Source organism: Salmo salar, chromosome 08 (assembly GCF_965601325.2).
Source record: "Salmo salar chromosome 08, fSalSal1, whole genome shotgun sequence".
Lineage (NCBI taxonomy): Eukaryota > Metazoa > Chordata > Actinopteri > Salmoniformes > Salmonidae > Salmo > Salmo salar.
In genome coordinates, this window is record NC_138298.1 from 2,673,587 (window position 1) to 2,682,500 (window position 8,914).

At 43.1% G+C, this 8,914-nt stretch overlaps 26 non-coding genes across 26 annotated transcripts in view; all 26 read left to right on the forward strand.

Annotated features, from left to right (window-relative positions):
- The first annotated feature begins 837 nt into the window (after positions 1 to 837).
- Positions 838 to 956, forward strand: LOC145882928 (5S ribosomal RNA). The gene has a single exon (XR_014394500.1). It is a non-coding gene; the product is annotated as a 5S ribosomal RNA (ribosomal RNA).
- A 409-nt stretch (positions 957 to 1,365) lies between these two features.
- LOC145882124 (5S ribosomal RNA) lies at positions 1,366 to 1,484 on the forward strand. Its single transcript, XR_014393691.1, has one exon. It is a non-coding gene; the product is annotated as a 5S ribosomal RNA (ribosomal RNA).
- Positions 1,485 to 1,623: 139 nt separating this feature from the next.
- On the forward strand, positions 1,624 to 1,742 carry LOC145886264 (5S ribosomal RNA). The gene has a single exon (XR_014397848.1). It is a non-coding gene; the product is annotated as a 5S ribosomal RNA (ribosomal RNA).
- A 139-nt stretch (positions 1,743 to 1,881) lies between these two features.
- LOC145851371 (5S ribosomal RNA) lies at positions 1,882 to 2,000 on the forward strand. Its single transcript, XR_014373222.1, has one exon. It is a non-coding gene; the product is annotated as a 5S ribosomal RNA (ribosomal RNA).
- A 409-nt stretch (positions 2,001 to 2,409) lies between these two features.
- On the forward strand, positions 2,410 to 2,528 carry LOC145850831 (5S ribosomal RNA). The gene has a single exon (XR_014372679.1). It is a non-coding gene; the product is annotated as a 5S ribosomal RNA (ribosomal RNA).
- Positions 2,529 to 2,667: 139 nt separating this feature from the next.
- On the forward strand, positions 2,668 to 2,786 carry LOC145851877 (5S ribosomal RNA). Its single transcript, XR_014373729.1, has one exon. It is a non-coding gene; the product is annotated as a 5S ribosomal RNA (ribosomal RNA).
- Positions 2,787 to 2,925: 139 nt separating this feature from the next.
- Positions 2,926 to 3,044, forward strand: LOC145851795 (5S ribosomal RNA). Its single transcript, XR_014373647.1, has one exon. It is a non-coding gene; the product is annotated as a 5S ribosomal RNA (ribosomal RNA).
- A 139-nt stretch (positions 3,045 to 3,183) lies between these two features.
- Positions 3,184 to 3,302, forward strand: LOC145855610 (5S ribosomal RNA). Its single transcript, XR_014376498.1, has one exon. It is a non-coding gene; the product is annotated as a 5S ribosomal RNA (ribosomal RNA).
- Positions 3,303 to 3,711: 409 nt separating this feature from the next.
- Positions 3,712 to 3,830, forward strand: LOC145850832 (5S ribosomal RNA). The gene has a single exon (XR_014372680.1). It is a non-coding gene; the product is annotated as a 5S ribosomal RNA (ribosomal RNA).
- Positions 3,831 to 3,969: 139 nt separating this feature from the next.
- Positions 3,970 to 4,088, forward strand: LOC145851195 (5S ribosomal RNA). Its single transcript, XR_014373045.1, has one exon. It is a non-coding gene; the product is annotated as a 5S ribosomal RNA (ribosomal RNA).
- Positions 4,089 to 4,227: 139 nt separating this feature from the next.
- Positions 4,228 to 4,346, forward strand: LOC145851796 (5S ribosomal RNA). The gene has a single exon (XR_014373648.1). It is a non-coding gene; the product is annotated as a 5S ribosomal RNA (ribosomal RNA).
- A 139-nt stretch (positions 4,347 to 4,485) lies between these two features.
- LOC145855611 (5S ribosomal RNA) lies at positions 4,486 to 4,604 on the forward strand. Its single transcript, XR_014376499.1, has one exon. It is a non-coding gene; the product is annotated as a 5S ribosomal RNA (ribosomal RNA).
- A 409-nt stretch (positions 4,605 to 5,013) lies between these two features.
- Positions 5,014 to 5,132, forward strand: LOC145850834 (5S ribosomal RNA). The gene has a single exon (XR_014372682.1). It is a non-coding gene; the product is annotated as a 5S ribosomal RNA (ribosomal RNA).
- Positions 5,133 to 5,271: 139 nt separating this feature from the next.
- LOC145883927 (5S ribosomal RNA) lies at positions 5,272 to 5,390 on the forward strand. The gene has a single exon (XR_014395504.1). It is a non-coding gene; the product is annotated as a 5S ribosomal RNA (ribosomal RNA).
- A 139-nt stretch (positions 5,391 to 5,529) lies between these two features.
- Positions 5,530 to 5,648, forward strand: LOC145886265 (5S ribosomal RNA). The gene has a single exon (XR_014397849.1). It is a non-coding gene; the product is annotated as a 5S ribosomal RNA (ribosomal RNA).
- Positions 5,649 to 5,787: 139 nt separating this feature from the next.
- On the forward strand, positions 5,788 to 5,906 carry LOC145884795 (5S ribosomal RNA). The gene has a single exon (XR_014396375.1). It is a non-coding gene; the product is annotated as a 5S ribosomal RNA (ribosomal RNA).
- A 139-nt stretch (positions 5,907 to 6,045) lies between these two features.
- Positions 6,046 to 6,164, forward strand: LOC145851300 (5S ribosomal RNA). The gene has a single exon (XR_014373151.1). It is a non-coding gene; the product is annotated as a 5S ribosomal RNA (ribosomal RNA).
- A 139-nt stretch (positions 6,165 to 6,303) lies between these two features.
- On the forward strand, positions 6,304 to 6,422 carry LOC145883188 (5S ribosomal RNA). Its single transcript, XR_014394761.1, has one exon. It is a non-coding gene; the product is annotated as a 5S ribosomal RNA (ribosomal RNA).
- Positions 6,423 to 6,561: 139 nt separating this feature from the next.
- Positions 6,562 to 6,680, forward strand: LOC145886266 (5S ribosomal RNA). The gene has a single exon (XR_014397850.1). It is a non-coding gene; the product is annotated as a 5S ribosomal RNA (ribosomal RNA).
- A 139-nt stretch (positions 6,681 to 6,819) lies between these two features.
- On the forward strand, positions 6,820 to 6,938 carry LOC145884796 (5S ribosomal RNA). The gene has a single exon (XR_014396376.1). It is a non-coding gene; the product is annotated as a 5S ribosomal RNA (ribosomal RNA).
- Positions 6,939 to 7,077: 139 nt separating this feature from the next.
- Positions 7,078 to 7,196, forward strand: LOC145851302 (5S ribosomal RNA). The gene has a single exon (XR_014373153.1). It is a non-coding gene; the product is annotated as a 5S ribosomal RNA (ribosomal RNA).
- A 139-nt stretch (positions 7,197 to 7,335) lies between these two features.
- On the forward strand, positions 7,336 to 7,454 carry LOC145883189 (5S ribosomal RNA). The gene has a single exon (XR_014394762.1). It is a non-coding gene; the product is annotated as a 5S ribosomal RNA (ribosomal RNA).
- Positions 7,455 to 7,863: 409 nt separating this feature from the next.
- LOC145882752 (5S ribosomal RNA) lies at positions 7,864 to 7,982 on the forward strand. The gene has a single exon (XR_014394320.1). It is a non-coding gene; the product is annotated as a 5S ribosomal RNA (ribosomal RNA).
- A 409-nt stretch (positions 7,983 to 8,391) lies between these two features.
- LOC145855612 (5S ribosomal RNA) lies at positions 8,392 to 8,510 on the forward strand. Its single transcript, XR_014376500.1, has one exon. It is a non-coding gene; the product is annotated as a 5S ribosomal RNA (ribosomal RNA).
- A 139-nt stretch (positions 8,511 to 8,649) lies between these two features.
- On the forward strand, positions 8,650 to 8,768 carry LOC145886267 (5S ribosomal RNA). The gene has a single exon (XR_014397851.1). It is a non-coding gene; the product is annotated as a 5S ribosomal RNA (ribosomal RNA).
- Positions 8,769 to 8,907: 139 nt separating this feature from the next.
- Positions 8,908 to 8,914, forward strand: part of LOC145885759 (5S ribosomal RNA) — a 119-nt gene continuing 112 nt past the window's right edge. Inside the window, exon 1 of the ribosomal RNA XR_014397343.1 lies at positions 8,908 to 8,914. This exon is cut by the window's right edge and continues 112 nt beyond it. This is a non-coding gene — a ribosomal RNA (5S ribosomal RNA).

Here is an 8,914-nt window from a genome sequence, read left to right on the forward strand (position 1 = left end):
CATTAAAAGAGAATGTGATATTTGTGGTACGGAGGTGGAAAATTTTATGCACTTTTTTATTGAATGTAGTAGATTACAAGGGTTTCATGAGTTTATAAAGGGGCTTTTAGAACAACATTGGGGAGAAGATATTGTAAATGGGGTTGAGTGGAGGAGGTTGTTTCTATTTGGTATAAATGGAAAAAGCAAAGTTTTTAATATTAATTTGATGAATTTTGTTCTTAGCCATGCTAGATACGCTGTAAGACAAAGAAGGAATTTAGGACATTATGAAGGGAAAATTGTGAGTGTGGAGGTTTTATTTAAAAGTATTTTAGAGAAAGATATTGAACTAATATATAAATATGGAGGATGTAATTTTGAAAAACTGTTTGTGTGGGGGAGCACTTTTATCGAAATTGATCAAAATGGAAAACTTGCTTTTAATTATTAATTGGTTTTAGTGGATGATTGTGTTTTTTAATTGGTTTTATTTTCTTTTCTTTTTTGATTTTGTAAAAGGATGAATTGTTCATCCTTTTTATTATTATTGTTTGAATATTGTAATTATTATGTGTTTTTTTCATAATAAAAGATTTAAAAAAATAAAAAAAATAAAAAGGTACGCCCGATCTCGTCTGATCTCGGAAGCTAAGCAGGGTCGGGCCTGGTTAGTACTTGGATGGGAGACCGCCTGGGAATACCAGGTGCTGTAAGCATTTTGTCCACGAGGGTGTGCTCTTGCACTATTTCATCAGCAACACTGCCTTGTAGTAAGCATTTAATGATGAATTGACTAAATGTCTGTTTTATCTGACTCACTTTGACTATATATGTTGTAGCAAGAGATTGCTTCTCGCTTACGGCCATATCTGCCTGGGTACGCCCGATCTCGTCTGATCTCGGAAGCTAAGCAGGGTCGGGCCTGGTTAGTACTTGGATGGGAGACCGCCTGGGAATACCAGGTGCTGTAAGCCTTTTGTCCACGAGGGTGTGCTCTTGCACTATTTCATCAGCAACACTGCCTTGTAGTAAGCATTTAATGATGAATTGACTAAATGCAGCTTCCTGCCTTTTTAATAGGATCAAATTTCCTTGTGTTTTCAATTAGCATCTGCCTTGTATTTATAAGACAAACAAGAATATTGTTGCTGAGTGCAGCTTGTGTGTGCTTTGTGCTCCTTTGCCCTGTTCAAATGATGAAAGGAAATAAAGTTTGTATTTTATCCAACTACCTGTGCTAAAAAGTGATGGGAACAGTGTTTGTAATTTCTTCTACTTTTTCAGTGACACAAAGTTCAAGCTGCTTATCTAATTGGTGAAAATGCAATGTCTGTTTATCACACTCACTTTGAATATATATGTTGTAGCAAGAGATTGTGTCTCGCTTACGGCCATACCAGCCTGGGTTCGCCCGATCTCGTCTGATCTCGGAAGCTAAGCAGGGTCGGGCCTGGTTAGTACTTGGATGGGAGACCGCCTGGGAATACCAGGTGCTGTAAGCATTTTGTCCACGAGGGTGTGCTCTTGCACTATTTCATCAGCAACACTGGCTTGTAGTAAGCATTTAATGATGAATTGACTAAATGTCTGTTTTATCAGACTCACTTTGACTATATATGTTGTAGCAAGAGATTGTTTCTCGCTTACGGCCATACCAGCCTGGGTACGCCCGATCTCGTCTGATCTCGGAAGCTAAGCAGGGTCGTGCCTGGTTAGTACTTGGATGGGAGACCGCCTGGGAATACCAGGTGCTGTAAGCATTTTGTCCACGAGGGTGTGCTCTTGCACTATTTCATCAGCAACACTGCCTTGTAGTAAGCATTTAATGATGAATTGACTAAATGTCTGTTTTATCTGACTCACTTTGACTATATATGTTGTAGCAAGAGATTGTTTCTCGCTTACGGCCATATCAGCCTGGGTACGCCCGATCTCGTCTGATCTCGGAAGCTAAGCAGGGTCATGCCTGGTTAGTACTTGGATGGGAGACCGCCTGGGAATACCAGGTGCTGTAAGCATTTTGTCCACGAGGGTGTGCTCTTGCACTATTTCATCAGCAACACTGCCTTGTAGTAAGCATTTAATGATGAATTGACTAAATGCAGCTTCCTGCCTTTTTAATAGGATCAAATTTCCTTGTGTTTTCAATTAGCATCTGCCTTGTATTTATAAGACAAACAAGAATATTGTTGCTGAATGCAGCTTGTGTGTGCTTTGTGCTCCTTTGCCCTGTTCAAATGATGAAAGGAAATAAAGTTGGTATTTTATCCAACTACCTGTGCTAAAAAGTGATGGGAACAGTGTTTGTAATTTCTTCTACTTTTTCAGTGACACAAAGTTCAAGCTGCTTATCTAATTGGTGAAAATGCAATGTCTGTTTATCACACTCACTTTGACTATATATGTTGTAGCAAGAGATTGTTTCTCGCTTACGGCCATACCAGCCTGGGTACGCCCGATCTCGTCTGATCTCGGAAGCTAAGCAGGGTCGTGCCTGGTTAGTACTTGGATGGGAGACCGCCTGGGAATACCAGGTGCTGTAATCATTTTGTCCACGAGGGTGTGCTCTTGCACTATTTCATCAGCAACACTGCCTTGTACTAAGCATTTAATGATGAATTGACTAAATGTCTGTTTTATCTGACTCACTTTGACTATATATGTTGTAGCAAGAGATTGTTTCTCGTTTACGGCCATACCAGCCTGGGTACGCCCGATCTCGTCTGATCTCGGACGCTAAGCAGGGTCGTGCCTGGTTAGTACTTGGATGGGAGACCGCCTGGGAATACCAGGTGCTGTAAGCATTTTGTCCACGAGGGTGTGCTCTTGCACTATTTCATCAGCAACACTGCCTTGTAGTAAGCATTTAATGATGAATTGACTAAATGTCTGTTTTATCAGACTCACTTTGACTATATATGTTGTAGCAAGAGATTGTTTCTCGCTTACGGCCATACCAGCCTGGGTAAGCCCGATCTCGTCTGATCTCGGAAGCTAAGCAGGGTCGTGCCTGGTTAGTACTTGGATGGGAGACCGCCTGGGAATACCAGGTGCTGTAAGCATTTTGTCCACGAGGGTGTGCTCTTGCACTATTTCATCAGCAACACTGCCTTGTAGTAAGCATTTAATGATGAATTGACTAAATGTCTGTTTTATCAGACTCACTTTTACTATATATGTTGTAGCAAGAGATTGTTTCTCGCTTACGGCCATACCAGCCTGGGTACGCCCGATCTCGTCTGATCTCGGAAGCTAAGCAGGGTCGGGCCTGGTTAGTACTTGGATGGGAGACCGCCTGGGAATACCAGGTGCTGTAAGCATTTTGTCCACGAGGGTGTGCTCTTGCACTATTTCATCAGCAACACTGCCTTGTAGTAAGCATTTAATGATGAATTGACTAAATGCAGCTTCCTGCCTTTTTAATAGGATCAAATTTCCTTGTGTTTTCAATTAGCATCTGCCTTGTATTTATAAGACAAACAAGAATATTGTTGCTGAATGCAGCTTGTGTGTGCTTTGTGCTCCTTTGCCCTGTTCAAATGATGAAAGGAAATAAAGTTGGTATTTTATCCAACTACCTGTGCTAAAAAGTGATGGGAACAGTGTTTGTAATTTCTTCTACTTTTTCAGTGACACAAAGTTCAAGCTGCTTATCTAATTGGTGAAAATGCAATGTCTGTTTATCACACTCACTTTGACTATATATGTTGTAGCAAGAGATTGTTTCTCGCTTACGGCCATACCAGCCTGGGTACGCCCGATCTCGTCTGATCTCGGAAGCTAAGCAGGGTCGTGCCTGGTTAGTACTTGGATGGGAGACCGCCTGGGAATACCAGGTGCTGTAATCATTTTGTCCACGAGGGTGTGCTCTTGCACTATTTCATCAGCAACACTGCCTTGTAGTAAGCATTTAATGATGAATTGACTAAATGTCTGTTTTATCAGACTCACTTTGACTATATATGTTGTAGCAAGAGATTGTTTCTCGCTTACGGCCATATCAGCCTGGGTACGCCCGATCTCGTCTGATCTCGGAAGCTAAGCAGGGTCGGGCCTGGTTAGTACTTGGATGGGAGAACGCCTGGGAATACCAGGTGCTGTAAGCATTTTGTCCACGAGGGTGTGCTCTTGCACTATTTCATCAGCAACACTGCCTTGTAGTAAGCATTTAATGATGAATTGACTAAATGTCTGTTTTATCAGACTCACTTTGACTATATATGTTGTAGCAAGAGATTGTTTCTCGCTTACGGCCATACCAGCCTGGGTAAGCCCGATCTCGTCTGATCTCGGAAGCTAAGCAGGGTCGTGCCTGGTTAGTACTTGGATGGGAGACCGCCTGGGAATACCAGGTGCTGTAAGCATTTTGTCCACGAGGGTGTGCTCTTGCACTATTTCATCAGCAACACTGCCTTGTAGTAAGCATTTAATGATGAATTGACTAAATGTCTGTTTTATCAGACTCACTTTAACTATATATGTTGTAGCAAGAGATTGTTTCTCGCTTACGGCCATACCAGCCTGGGTACGCCCGATCTCGTCTGATCTCGGAAGCTAAGCAGGGTCGGGCCTGGTTAGTACTTGGATGGGAGACCGCCTGGGAATACCAGGTGCTGTAAGCATTTTGTCCACGAGGGTGTGCTCTTGCACTATTTCATCAGCAACACTGCCTTGTAGTAAGCATTTAATGATGAATTGACTAAATGCAGCTTCCTGCCTTTTTAATAGGATCAAATTTCCTTGTGTTTTCAATTAGCATCTGCCTTGTATTTATAAGACAAACAAGAATATTGTTGCTGAATGCAGCTTGTGTGTGCTTTGTGCTCCTTTGCCCTGTTCAAATGATGAAAGGAAATAAAGTTGGTATTTTATCCAACTACCTGTGCTAAAAAGTGATGGGAACAGTGTTTGTAATTTCTTCTACTTTTTCAGTGACACAAAGTTCAAGCTGCTTATCTAATTGGTGAAAATGCAATGTCTGTTTATCACACTCACTTTGACTATATATGTTGTAGCAAGAGATTGTTTCTCGCTTACGGCCATACCAGCCTGGGTACGCCCGATCTCGTCTGATCTCGGAAGCTAAGCAGGGTCGTGCCTGGTTAGTACTTGGATGGGAGACCGCCTGGGAATACCAGGTGCTGTAATCATTTTGTCCACGAGGGTGTGCTCTTGCACTATTTCATCAGCAACACTGCCTTGTACTAAGCATTTAATGATGAATTGACTAAATGTCTGTTTTATCTGACTCACTTTGACTATATATGTTGTAGCAAGAGATTGTTTCTCGCTTACGGCCATACCAGCCTGGGTACGCCCGATCTCGTCTGATCTCGGACGCTAAGCAGGGTCGGGCCTGGTTAGTACTTGGATGGGAGACCGCCTGGGAATACCAGGTGCTGTAAGCATTTTGTCCACGAGGGTGTGCTCTTGCACTATTTCATCAGCAACACTGCCTTGTAGTAAGCATTTAATGATGAATTGACTAAATGTCTGTTTTATCAGACTCACTTTGACTATATATGTTGTAGCAAGAGATTGTTTCTCGCTTACGGCCATACCAGCCTGGGTACGCCCGATCTCGTCTGATCTCGGAAGCTAAGCAGGGTCGTGCCTGGTTAGTACTTGGATGGGAGACCGCCTGGGAATACCAGGTGCTGTAAGCATTTTGTCCACGAGGGTGTGCTCTTGCACTATTTCATCAGCAACACTGCCTTGTAGTAAGCATTTAATGATGAATTGACTAAATGTCTGTTTTATCTGACTCACTTTGACTATATATGTTGTAGCAAGAGATTGTTTCTCGCTTACGGCCATATCTGCCTGGGTACGCCCGATCTCGTCTGATCTCGGAAGCTAAGCAGGGTCGGGCCTGGTTAGTACTTGGATGGGAGACCGCCTGGGAATACCAGGTGCTGTAAGCATTTTGTCCACGAGGGTGTGCTCTTGCACTATTTCATCAGCAACACTGCCTTGTAGTAAGCATTTAATGATGAATTGACTAAATGTCTGTTTTATCAGACTCACTTTGACTATATATGTTGTAGCAAGAGATTGTTTCTCGCTTACGGCCATACCAGCCTGGGTACGCCCGATCTCGTCTGATCTCGGAAGCTAAGCAGGGTCGTGCCTGGTTAGTATTTGGATGGGAGACCGCCTGGGAATACCAGGTGCTGTAAGCATTTTGTCCACGAGGGTGTGCTCTTGCACTATTTCATCAGCAACACTGCCTTGTAGTAAGCATTTAATGATGAATTGACTAAATGTCTGTTTTATCAGACTCACTTTGACTATATATGTTGTAGCAAGAGATTGTTTCTCGCTTACGGCCATATCAGCCTGGGTACGCCCGATCTCGTCTGATCTCGGAAGCTAAGCAGGGTCGGGCCTGGTTAGTACTTGGATGGGAGACCGCCTGGGAATACCAGGTGCTGTAAGCATTTTGTCCACGAGGGTGTGCTCTTGCACTATTTCATCAGCAACACTGCCTTGTAGTAAGCATTTAATGATGAATTGACTAAATGTCTGTTTTATCAGACTCACTTTGACAATATTTGTTGTAGCAAGAGATTGTTTCTCGCTTACGGCCATACCAGCCTGGGTACGCCCGATCTCGTCTGATCTCGGAAGCTAAGCAGGGTCGTGCCTGGTTAGTACTTGGATGGGAGACCGCCTGGGAATACCAGGTGCTGTAAGCATTTTGTCCACGAGGGTGTGCTCTTGCACTATTTCATCAGCAACACTGCCTTGTAGTAAGCATTTAATGATGAATTGACTAAATGTCTGTTTTATCTGACTCACTTTGACTATATATGTTGTAGCAAGAGATTGTTTCTCGCTTACGGCCATATCTGCCTGGGTACGCCCGATCTCGTCTGATCTCGGAAGCTAAGCAGGGTCGGGCCTGGTTAGTACTTGGATGGGAGACCGCCTGGGAATACCAGGTGCTGTAAGCATTTTGTCCACGAGGGTGTGCTCTTGCACTATTTCATCAGCAACACTGCCTTGTAGTAAGCATTTAATGATGAATTGACTAAATGTCTGTTTTATCAGACTCACTTTGACTATATATGTTGTAGCAAGAGATTGTTTCTCGCTTACGGCCATACCAGCCTGGGTACGCCCGATCTCGTCTGATCTCGGAAGCTAAGCAGGGTCGTGCCTGGTTAGTATTTGGATGGGAGACCGCCTGGGAATACCAGGTGCTGTAAGCATTTTGTCCACGAGGGTGTGCTCTTGCACTATTTCATCAGCAACACTGCCTTGTAGTAAGCATTTAATGATGAATTGACTAAATGTCTGTTTTATCAGACTCACTTTGACTATATATGTTGTAGCAAGAGATTGTTTCTCGCTTACGGCCATATCAGCCTGGGTACGCCCGATCTCGTCTGATCTCGGAAGCTAAGCAGGGTCGGGCCTGGTTAGTACTTGGATGGGAGACCGCCTGGGAATACCAGGTGCTGTAAGCATTTTGTCCACGAGGGTGTGCTCTTGCACTATTTCATCAGCAACACTGCCTTGTAGTAAGCATTTAATGATGAATTGACTAAATGCAGCTTCCTGCCTTTTTAATAGGATCAAATTTCCTTGTGTTTTCAATTAGCATCTGCCTTGTATTTATAAGACAAACAAGAATATTGTTGCTGAATGCAGCTTGTGTGTGCTTTGTGCTCCTTTGCCCTGTTCAAATGATGAAAGGAAATAAAGTTGGTATTTTATCCAACTACCTGTGCTAAAAAGTGATGGGAACAGTGTTTGTAATTTCTTCTACTTTTTCAGTGACACAAAGTTCAAGCTGCTTATCTAATTGGTGAAAATGCAATGTCTGTTTATCACACTCACTTTGAATATATATGTTGTAGCAAGAGATTGTTTCTCGCTTACGGCCATACCAGCCTGGGTACGCCCGATCTCGTCTGATCTCGGAAGCTAAGCAGGGTCGGGCCTGTTTAGTACTTGGATGGGAGACCGCCTGGGAATACCAGGTGCTGTAAGCATTTTGTCCACGAGGGTGTGCTCTTGCACTATTTCATCAGCAACACTGCCTTGTAGTAAGCATTTAATGATGAATTGACTAAATGCAGCTTCCTGCCTTTTTAATAGGATCAAATTTCCTTGTGTTTTCAATTAGCATCTGCCTTGTATTTATAAGACAAACAAGAATATTGTTGCTGAATGCAGCTTGTGTGTGCTTTGTGCTCCTTTGCCCTGTTCAAATGATGAAAGGAAATAAAGTTGGTATTTTATCCAACTACCTGTGCTAAAAAGTGATGGGAACAGTGTTTGTAATTTCTTCTACTTTTTCAGTGACACAAAGTTCAAGCTGCTTATCTAATTGGTGAAAATGCAATGTCTGTTTATCACACTCACTTTGAATATATATGTTGTAGCAAGAGATTGTTTCTCGCTTACGGCCATACCAGCCTGGGTACGCCCGATCTCGTCTGATCTCGGAAGCTAAGCAGGGTCGGGCCTGGTTAGTACTTGGATGGGAGACCGCCTGGGAATACCAGGTGCTGTAAGCATTTTGTCCACGAGGGTGTGCTCTTGCACTATTTCATCAGCAACACTGCCTTGTAGTAAGCATTTAATGATGAATTGACTAAATGTCTGTTTTATCAGACTCACTTTGACTATATATGTTGTAGCAAGAGATTGTTTCTCGCTTACGGCCATACCAGCCTGGGTACGCCCGATCTCGTCTGATCTCGGAAGCTAAGCAGGGTCGTGCCTGGTTAGTACTTGGATGGGAGACCGCCTGGGAATACCAGGTGCTGTAAGCATTTTGTCCACGAGGGTGTGCTCTTGCACTATTTCATCAGCAACACTTCCTTGTAGTAAGCATTTAATGATGAATTGACTAAATGTCTGTTTTATCAGACTCACTTTGACTATATATGTTGTAGCAAGAGATTGTTTCTCGCTTACG